The sequence below is a fragment of the Macrosteles quadrilineatus genome, unplaced genomic scaffold, assembly GCF_028750875.1.
Source record: "Macrosteles quadrilineatus isolate MER2022 unplaced genomic scaffold, UCM_ALF_1.0 Scaffold_5__1_contigs__length_97177068, whole genome shotgun sequence".
NCBI lineage: Eukaryota > Metazoa > Arthropoda > Insecta > Hemiptera > Cicadellidae > Macrosteles > Macrosteles quadrilineatus.
Window position 1 is genome coordinate 29,874,796 of NW_026542598.1, and position 11,608 is coordinate 29,886,403.

The 11,608-nt window shown below is 34.3% G+C and overlaps 1 long non-coding RNA gene across 1 annotated transcript; it reads left to right on the top strand.

Moving 5' to 3' along the window:
- Positions 1-87: 87 nt before the first annotated feature.
- LOC128993837 (uncharacterized) lies at positions 88-5,874 on the top strand. The gene is made up of 4 exons (XR_008490834.1): positions 88-187; positions 2,937-2,992; positions 4,445-4,555; positions 5,688-5,874. It is a non-coding gene; the product is annotated as an uncharacterized LOC128993837 (long non-coding RNA).
- The last annotated feature ends 5,734 nt before the right edge of the window (positions 5,875-11,608 follow it).

An 11,608-nucleotide genomic window follows, 5' to 3' on the forward strand; every position in this document is an offset into this window, starting at 1 on the left:
TTTATTACATAGAATTAATTGCTTAACTATACCATGTGTGTAAAATTATACCATGTGTTTCCTCTTATTGTTGATAATATGAGGCTTACAGCTATTTACAAACAAATACTGATAGATGATGATTGAATAGTGAAAAACCCTTTGATAATTTCAAAATTTTAGTGAATTTTAACTTTTAAATACATTGGTAAGTATGTAACATATTGGAAATTAAGTCAAATATTAAGTTTTGTACTTGCTTGAATTTAAAATGGTGAAGCACTTAACCCTAGTAAAATGTATATCAGGGATTCATCTGTTTTGGTTACAAGTATTTTCTGAAGATTTAACTATGTGCAATTATTTGTTTAGAATAAATCATGGTGTTTTTCAATTCCACTGACATTTATTAATTTTTCTAATGGAATGGTCCAATATTTTGTAACTGGATGTAGAAAATCTAACAATAATAACCTTAAGTCAATTAATTGATGAATAAATTAAATTACAAATATATTTAGGTCCAGAATCGATATCTGATATTTTATTAGCTATTCTGCTATGCATGTCCGTTTAATTTTTCTTGTCTTAATCCGCCAATGTACGTTTTGTAACAACTAGAGGTTAAGGCCAATTTAGGCCTGTAGGGGAACCAGCTAATACCTTTTTATTGTAATACATTATTTATAATACAAGAAAAATATGGACCAAGTCAATTATAGAACCTAAAGCTAAGCAAATAAAAGAGGACACCCTGATATTATATTATTACCGACCTTTTTGTAATTTCAAGATGGCAATTCAATTTCTAATCTATAAAAAACTAGTCTACAAATTTGAAAATTTGAAGCTCATCAGATGGTATTTTTTCAAACAGTTTTTTGTATACTGACGATTGTATGCTTTGGACTAATTTTCAACATAGCACACTGTATTTTGAGTCAAATAGTAAAAAAATATACAGGGTGTATATAAAGTCCTGCACAGGCTTAATATTTTCTAAACGACAACAGATACATCAATAAGATTTGGTACATCAACACCACACCTAAAAATCTACTTTTTTAAGGAACTATGAACTTTCTGTCATATCATGGGGACGTCCCGCAAGGAGTCAGAAGGAAATCTTAAATGGAAGCATAGGTCAATATGCACATCAAATGAAAGGTCTTTTTTAGTAGAATACAATGCCGCAAACCCCACTTCAAAAGGTTTTTTTTTTTAACAGAGGGCCAGGCTTACAAGTCACCATGGGATTGCATCGCAGCTAGAACAGCTCATTGTGCACCCTCGTTCACAGGTCCTCATTCTACGTCAAATCCCAGGTCCTTGGTGAACCATGAGAGCCTTTTGACTATGGTAACCTGTTCCCTTTGATCTCCCATCAATAGGCCAAGGGATCTCATACGCAGACCTTGTAGGGCTGGGCACATAAATATACCTTCACAGCTTTCACAAGGTCTCTGGCTGGGGCAAGCCGTAGCGAGATTTCCCTGAAAGGACTCGGCTCCTGAACTTACTTGACCAGCCAATCCTTTGTGGCTGCGTTAGCACAGCCTCCACCTTTCTTCCTGGAGGCTTCATTAGAGTCAGCTTTGGGGGTACCACCCTTGCCCTGCTTTTTCCCAGCATCCTAGTTCCAGGAGGAACTGGCTTTGCAGGGAGCAGAGTTAGGGTGCTTGGCAGCCCACAACAGCCTCCTCTCACTTCTGGATAGCATCTTTTCGCCTTTGGCTAAAGCATCCGCTATCCTCCGTCTTTGCAACTCGCCCCTGGAAAGTCGTTTTTCGTACGAGGGATCTCATACGCAGACCTTGTAGGGCTGGGCACATAAATATACCTTCACAGCTTTCACAAGGTCTCTGGCTGGGGCAAGCCATAGCGAGATTTCCCTGAATGGACTCAGCTCCTGAACTTGCTTGACCGGCCAACCCTTTGTGGCTGCGTCAGCACAGCCTCCACCTTTCTTCCTGGATGCTTCATTAGAGTCAGCTTTGGGGTACCACCCTTGTCCTGCTTTTTCCCAGCATCCTAGTTCCCGGAGGAACTGGCTTTGCAGGGAGCAGAGTTAGAGTGCTTGGCAGCCCACACCAGCCTCCTCTCACTTGTGGATAGCACCTTTTCGCCTTTGGCTAAAGCTTCCGCTATCCTCCATCTTTGCAACTCGCCCCTGGAAAGTAGTTTTTCGTTCCTTTCCAGTTTCTGCGAGCTTGTCGTCATCGTCAGATTTCAGGAGACCTTCCTCCTCCATTTGGGTCAGTTTGTCTACATTGTTCTCACGAATACCGGGTATCTAAGTCCACCTCCCCAGTGACCCGATTAGAGAGGTAAGGGGTGCGTACGACTGGGTTACCCCTGGTTCCCAGAAGGCTCCGTTCAAAAGGTTGATCATGCTCAAAATGGCAGCCGTTCAAAGATTTCTTGAATCTGCCATTTTGAATCTTTGAACGACTGCCATTTTTTACTCAGGTGTTCTTTTGAGCTTGAATTTACGGCATTGTAATCTAGTAGTGAAGACCTTTAATTTGATGTGCATATCGACCTATGCTTACGTTAACAACTTTCTTCCGTTTCCTAGGTTTGTGCCCCCTGAGGAGTAAGCGAATAATAGCAATGCAAATTAAATTAATCTTTGAACAACTGTCATTCTTGGCTCGGTTGTCCGTTTGAGTTCAAATTTGCGGCATTGAACTCTGCTAGCTAAGCCCTTTAAACTGATGTGCATATTGACCTATGCTCCTATTTAAGATTTCCTTCTGACTCCTTGCGAGACGTCCCCATGAAATGATAGAAAATTCATAGTTCCTTGAAAAAGTAGATTTTTAGGTGTGGTGTTGATGTACCAAATCTTATTGATTTATCTGTTGTCGTTTAGAAAATATTAAGCCTGTGCGGGACTTTATATAGGTACTGTACACCCTGTATTTCATCACTGACATGAATGTATTTTGTTTCAGAACATTTCAATATGCGAAGATTCATAGACCAGTTTGTTCGATCATTTTTAAAAGAAGTAAGTTTTTTATTTAGTTTTTTCAGATATTTTTTTTTGGCCAACTTTTTAATGCCATGTGAGCTGAACATTTATATTCCTTGGTGTTTCAGATTAAATTTAGTTGTACTTCAACTGAAAATTTAAATAAACTGATGGTACCGGTACTCGTTTCAGTGAGTTGAAATATCTCGGTCCGATAAACATGGTTTTCGTATCAGATCTCTGGTATAATTTTAAGCAAGATTTTCATTTTCTTTCAAATAAGTAAACCAAATAATTGAGTTTTCAAAACCAGCAAAGGATTATGAAAGCAAGTAATTTATTCATCACAGTACTCAATAATATTATGAGGCTGTAAATATAACTTGAGTTTAATATGGGGAAATCATGTTTCTCTAGTTGATAGCTCGAAAACTAAGAGAAATACGGATAAATTCTAAATTCGAAAGTTGCGTGGAAATGTAATATCTTTAAAATGGAATGCAATTTGAGATATAGCCTAATTTAGTTTTTTATGTTTTGGCTATCTAACTATACATTTTAGTTTTTTGTGATATGCAATATTACAGAAATATTGCTTAACTCATGAATATGAAGTTTTAATCAGAGATATAAGTTTTTGCAAAAAAAATAGAGTAGGCAACTTAAATATGAATCTTTTGACAAAAAAGCTATCATTTTTAAACAAATTAAAACAGTCAGGATTTTTTATTTTACCTACCTAAATTGCTAGGTTAAAAATATCTTTAAAATTATGTAACCTATTTTACGACATATGTTTGTATTTGACACTCGTGAGATTCAAACTAGAGAACCGCTGTTTTTTTTTTTACATACTGTACTACTGCACTCAAAATATGTTTTAAATATTTTTATGTGTTCCTTGGGGTTTAGTGGAAACAGTATATTACGTTACTAGTTCAGAAAAATCTGTGTTTGCATATGAGTACTAACAGTAAACACATTTTGGATGAGTGACATATATTTTTTGCTTTACTACTAAGCTAAACCAAATAGCAATTAACAATTTTAAAAACTTTCAATATTTGTTATGTCCGCACTATCCCACAGACTTAATCACTTATATAACTACCTACTTCTCAGAGCTATGTTTTCATTATAACCAACCAATATTCAACAAAAAATGTTTATTTCATCATTGTCGTATAGTTTGGCCAAAGTTTCTGTACGCACGACCAGATCTGGTTGGGTCTAGGCAAGGTGGTTGGCAGGGGTACTTTTGTGAAAACATTTGGATTTTGCTACTCTCTCCTCTAACCCCAGCACTGCCAATAACCGGTACCCGTATGATTTAGTTTGGTTAGTAGCGACCCGTCCGTGCACACATAAGTTTTGGCCGAACTGTACCAACGGTCTGTCAGAAATCAGTACTCGACACCCTACTAGATTCAACCTGTATATGTTAGTCAATAGCAATACATTTTTAAAGACAATTTTACCTTTTTTTAGGCCTCAAAAGCAAAACCAAAGCCACAGAATAAGAGTAAATCCAGTGGTGTTTCAACGCCACAAAAATCACCAATAAAAACTGAAATTTCGTCCACTAACCTGTATGACGAGGTAAATGTGATATTTTTTTCATTACTGATACCATTTCAAGAACTTTGTACTAAAATTCGCAATCATTAGATAAGGGCATGCTGACTATTTCTTTGTTATACACACTTGTATGGAATCAACATGTTATTAAGTAATACCTCAATTAGTATCCTAACTATTTGGTTGTGATTTTTGTTGAACTCTAGAGACAGAAACGAGTTCATTTTCAAACATAGTGACGATTTACAATATCGAAAGTGTTCAAAGCATTTCAAATCTTGGCTTAAAATACTTTTCATCGTGATAAAAACAATTAAATTGTGTACACAGTTAAACACTTTAAGACCATCAACACTTGAAAGACTTTAAATATTGTGAAATTCTTCTATATTATTATCACATTTTTCATACATTGTGCAGGGTAAAATAGCGCTTCTGAAAATAGCCTGAAAATTCAGGTAGATGCCTGAAAAGAGCCCATGCTCTTTCTAGAACCTTTACAGCGGGTCGTCAAAGGAGATAGTAACAATAACACCCTAACACAGTTGAAATGCATGAGGAAAACAAAATTGATTTGAAACTATGACACATGGTTAAGCCTGATTTTTCATTTAAAACTTAGATTGAAAATAGCGTATTGTGCTAAATTGGATAAATTAGTTTTAAAGTCTTACCTGTTAGGCCTACTCCTGTGTGCTCCAATCATAATATACAATATGACTAATATTTGCAGTAAACTTCAATCAATTTACGTTTACATGGGGGGACATTTAATTTACATTATTACCTCAAACAACAAAGTAATGACTAATAAGACCAACAAATGATTTTCAGTTGTCTTTTATTTAATCCAATATTTTCTTTCACTACCGACATCCGATAAGACTTATGGAGTTAAAAGAGAGACTGCAGATTATGTAAAATTTAGAGGAAAATAATGATGGCACAAGGTGGGGTGGCTGCCGGTCACATTCCAGAGAGTCGCAAAGTACCATGAGTTAGCATCCTGCTCTGGTACCGGTGGAGACCCGGGCTCTTTTATGGTGCTCCGGGGTAGGTAGGGGTAAAAGGGGGAAAATAACTACCTTTTAATTCACTACAAAACTTTCAATGAGGTTGACTTTCTAATGTACATTAAATGTTCTTTTTCTAGTTACAAGAAACTGATCATTCAAGACAATCTTTAGATTTGAGAAAAACATACAGATTACTAATGGATCGATTGGCTAGTCCAAAACTGAATATGACGTCATACACAAAAGCCCTGAGTGACATAAACATTTTAGATTCAAAAGTTAAAGAGAAACCTTTAGAGCCTAATAAGTTACCCTTTGAGAATCAAGAACAACTAAAACATTCAGAAGAAACATCTGCAGATTTATATGAACGCAATGTTAAAGAGATTCTAGAAGAATCCTCAATAGGCTGGTCCAAGCAACCAACAAGTAAACTTGCAGCAATCCCGATGATAGAGACTCCAACAAAGTCTAAAAACATTACTTCGTCATCAATTGAATTTCCAGAGGTTGGAAACAAATCCAAGAAAAAAGTACAAGTGGACGACATTTTTGAGCAAAAATTAAAACCGATAGTGAAAGATCAGAATGGTTTAGAAAAAAAGAACATTGATACATTAGAGAATGTTGTTCCTGAAAAACCTGGTTTTCCAGCCTCTGTGAAAACAAAAGTTAAAAGTAACAAAATCAATTCAAACCAAACCAGTCAAGATTCTGAGAGATGCATGGAACCTGTAGCAAACAATGTTGATTGTAAGTTGCTCTTTAAAAATCCAAACAAAAAATTTTCACCAGAAGATAATAAAAGTCGCTTATTTCGATTGTATATGGATTTAAATAATCATTCAAAGATTATTGAAAAACCAAAAAGTGCATTCAATGTCAATGAGAGTATGACACAAAATAATGAAAATAATGTTAGAAATGTTGATGAAATATCGAAGTTCAACACTCAAGTTTCGAAAGGGAAAGCAGTTGAGACTTTGGAGGTTGTAAAAGATAACATACAAAATGAATCAGTTTTAAAATTTGTTGATAAAAAGCAAAACAAAAATACTTGTGATGAGTCTACATGTTGTGCAGTGTGTAGTGAAAATGTGTTAACTGATTCTCTAACAAAAGACTTGAACCAGTCTCCAAGGGTTGACACTTCAGTCAAAATCATCAATGATGCAATACAGAATCTTTACAGCAAGTTTGAAAATAGTTTATCTAGAAATAAATCAACCAAAGAAGTTAATGAACGATTTGAGGTGGTTTCCAGTGAAAACTCAAAGAATGATAGTATTGAAACTGGAGAAAAAGAACCACAGACGATTCCTACTAATATTGAAAAGACTGTTTGTGATGCAGAAGAATTGTGCAACAAAGATAATGTTACAGCAGAAAACGAGGTTGAGCCATTAACAAAAAGTGATGTAACTGACAAACTCGAGATGAATTATGATACATTCTCTAATGGTCCATCCAAAGAACTTTTGAATACAAAATGTGACAACAGAAACCAGCAAAATAATACTCAGGTTAGTTCAAACACAATCAAAAATGGTAGTGCTGACGGATCAACTAACTATTTCTTTAAAAGAAAAGTGTTAAACTCAAAAAATTCAAATTCAAGCCTTCACAAATACAATGCCGTAAATAATATAATAAAAACCCATGGAGGTAAGATCAAGAAAAATTCATTTCGTAAAGTTTGGGGAAACAAACAAAAATCACTTGTAAGAAAAGTAAAAAGACTGAAGAGAACAAACTTAGATAATGTCACAAATCATAAGCCTTCAGATAACACTCTTGAGGAACCAAATGTACTCTCAATGTCTGGATATAATTCAAATATTTTTAAGCAAATAAGTAAAACAGCGAAAAAAGATCCAAACGAGGCAAGGATAAAATTGGCTACTCCTTCCAAGATACCAAAGTCACCAAAAAAAGTTAAACTAAACAGAATCAGCTCTAACATTTTTCCTGCTGAAAATGGACAACATTTTAATCCCAAAACCACAATAGATACTAAATCAAGTGTGCCTAAAAAGTCAAAAGGGATAGATCAAAGCCCTGCAAAAGTCAAAACTGAATTTGATCTGACTAAGGTGCGTAAACTTCATTCTAAAAAAGACTTTTGTAAGCCTCTACAACTTCAGATGTATGGCGGAAGAAGAGGAATTCACATTCAATCACTGAACACAACAAAATCTGCACATGACACTTTGGCACCTCACATTGATGAAGGTTCTACTGAGCCAAATTTGACTACAAAGAGTCTTATGACAATTTGTAAGCTAAACATATGTCCAATAAATATACAAGTGAGGAATATTTACACATCGAGATATCGAAGTAAGGGGGGACAGCGATTGCGTAAGAAATATACTAAAACCGTAAATGAAGACAACATTAAGGGAAAGTCTGAGGAGCTAGTTTGTAACAATGACAAAACTGCTGAAACTTTGTCAAAGAGTGTTGCGCTGAAAAGCGGTCCAGTTGAAAAGCTAGTAAAAAATCTGAATGTCTCATCAAAAGAAGAACTTATTCAGAAGGGTTTTGAGAAGGCCATGGAGTCGAGTGAAGATTTAAAGCAGGAAACAAAAACCAAATCTAAAACCAATAACACTTTGTTAAAAGATTCCTGCAACTCTTTAAGTGACTTGAAATCTGCGATGGGTAGCTCTAAGTTGATAAACAACAATTCAAAAGAATGTTTGAATGAAGTTTCAAATAATTGTACGGAAAATGACATTTCAGATTTGAATATTTTTCCACAACAATCAGCTGAAAAAAGAATAGAAAGCCCTGATGTTAATTTGAACACAAATTCAAAAGACTTGCAAGTGTCCCAAGAAAATGAAGTTTTGAAAGATTCCCCTAAGTGGAAATCTAAAGTAGATAGATTAGAAAAATGGAAGATGGAAGTCAAAAAAGAAGAAAATGTTGAATTGGTAGGAAGATTAACCAAAGTTAGTGAAAAGTACTCTTTAGCTGATTGCAATAAAGACAGTAAAGAAGACAAAGATATAGCTTTGTGCAATAAGAGATGTGAAAAAGATATTTTATCTCAAGAACAACCAATAAAGAATTCAGAAACTGATGCATTTAACATTAAAGACCATGGAAGTGTAAGTTCAATTAATAAATTATCTGAGAAAAGTGAAAACAAAATTCCAATCTTAATAAAACCAAATCCCAGTATTAAAGAAGTTACAAAAGGTCATCTTAAAGAGGACCATCTCTCTAAAAGTGAAGAAGCAAATATAAAATCTACACAAGGCCAAGCAAACAAGCTTCTACAAAATTTTGCTCACAATGAGCGCAGCAAAATAGATGAAAATAGTAAAATCGAAATAAATGAGAAAGAAGAAAAGGGTAATCAAATCAACACATTTAAAAGTATTACAGGAACTATGGTAAACTCAAATTCAAATTTGAGGAGTTTGAATACAAAACTTAAAGACTTAAAACATATGACTGAAAATTTGAATTTAAATGGTAACAAAGACCTTATTAAAATGTATTCAGAAAATGTACCACCCAAGGAAAGTAATCACAAAGATACATGTTTTTTTACCAAATCAAACGATGTTGTGGAAGAGAATAAAGTCAGTCATAACTCAGAAAAGGAGGTCAAATCAATCAAAATAGATGGAAATTTGAAAAGTGGTAAAAGTAGAACGTATGGTCCTCTTGAAAGTCCACCTCGTAATACTTTAAATAATGGCTACAAAGAAGTTAAAACCCATGATTGTTTGAATAAGGGTGGATATGAAATTAGTAGATCAGCAGACTGTGTACTTATTAACAATAGAGGAAGCAATCCAAATAAAAACAAAGATGTTGAATCAGCTCCAGTAAAAAGACTGGCCAAGGTCATTAAAAACAAAAATATTGTCTCACCCTTAAGTAGTCCAAAGCTAATTAACAAACCTTCTAAGGTTGAGAAAGATAATCATGTTATCAAACTTGTAAAATCTATCATTAAAAAAGAAAACTTAGAAGCTGCAGAGAGGAAACCAAGGGACCCTCTTAAAAATAATTTTGATAATCTCAAAAATGTTGCTAGCAAAGCAGATGACAAACACAATTTAAGCTCAAAACTTAAGAGTGTGGAGTCAAAAATAATAGATTTAAAATCAAAGTCTGGGAAATCAAAACCTGATAGTAGTAAAACATTAAGAGAACAATCTCCTTTAAGTGATCCAGTCTTAAACAACCCAAAATCTACTCTAAAAATTGGCAAGGAGGCTGAAAAAGCTAATAACAGTCTCAATAGTCCAAACAAATACATCATAAATGACAAAAAGAAAGGAAAATTTGGTACCAAGACAATTGTGTACGCAAGACCAGAAAGTTACTTAAAACATTATATCCCTGCAAAAATGAATGATACCAGTACTGGTGAAAAAATACAATTGATGACGGCAAAAAGTAATAATACCGATGAAAAGTATGCCAACAACAATTCGCTTTCTCTTAAACCCTTAAGTGTTTTGAAAGGTTTTGAAGGAAAATCTAATGCGAAGACTATCCAAAAAGTGTCCACAAAATTAGTTGACGGAAATGAGCAACAAAAAAACACTACAGCAATTAATAACAATAAGAGAAGCATTCCAAGTAATGTGGACAGGATTCGTTTAACAAAGAGTAATGATTTTCAGGAACTTTTAAACTTTGCTGATATTAGGAACGTGTCAAATAGTAAGCAAGTAAGTTTAAGAAAAGTCGAAACGGAAGATAAAAAGATGCAAATGAACCATTCAAAGTCTTCTTTGGCTATCGAAAAAATAAGTAAGGATAAAACACAAAATAGGGAAATCTTATCCAAAACACCTTCCATGCATTCATCCTTGTTTAAAAAATCTGTCTTGACTGATAAAGCTAGCTTAAATTCAGGTGTTTCATCTTTAAAATGTTCTACCTGCAGCAAAAATAATTCAGAACAAAAAACAGGCCTAATATTTCCAACGAAAAGCAAAAGGAAACCACCTTCATTTATTGTTGATAAGAGAACATCAGTGAATAGAAGCACAAATGTAAAGAGAGAATGTATTAGTTCCACCGATATAAAAGAAAGAAGGGAAAAATTCAACTCACTTCATGACGGTCTCATGAAAAGTAAAAGATTGCTGGAATCAATAGGCGATGGACAAAATAACGCACCGGTGATTATATCTAATAAAGGGAAGACTACATACCGAAGACGATTTACTCCTGAAAGAAATATTATGCCAGCTGTGTTGTCCATCAAACTATATAATGCTCTGAAGAAACTTAAAAGCAAACCTCAAAATCCAAACTTGAGCAGAAAAGGAACTGGAGTAAGACAAGAGCCCCACCAAACGTGCACCCGTGAATCTCAAATAACTGTAAAAGAAGAAACAGATTCATCATGCAACGAATCACATGTACGGAGAAAAATTATTAGAAATTATGATACCATCGGATATCAAAAATCAAAATCAAACTACAAAATAACGCACCCAATAGAAAAAGAAAAGTATGGTTTTGATGTTGATAAGAATACGAAAAATATTTTGGATAAATTATTTGATCCTAAACTCTACTCTCAAAATCTTGTTCTCTTGAAAAGTTCAGTTAGAAGGTACAAAAGTGGAAGGGAATTAGCAGAGCAGCTTCAAAAACAAAATGAGAAACTACTTAATACATTGGTACCTCTTGAGGACTTAAAATCCAAAAATACTATTAAAAAATCAAACATATTGTAAAATATAACATAACATTTACAATTTTATTTGTTATTAAACTCATGGTGTTTTCTTTAATACGCAACCCAAATTACAAGTACCACAGACAAGTAAGATACACTGTTTGAGGACAAAAGAAGTTCTTAAGCTGGTAGCCCTGTACTTCTTTGCTGATCAGCTGATATGCATTGTTGCATTGTTTCCTACACAGAGTGTTACAGGTAATTTATTGTGAAGAAGACTCAACACAGTGTTTTTTGCTAGGTCAAAGAGTACAGTATGCATTGTAGGCTTCAATGTTTTCTACAGATTTGGTTTTCTTAATTTTTTTAGAAAGTCTAAAAATATATTATTTATCT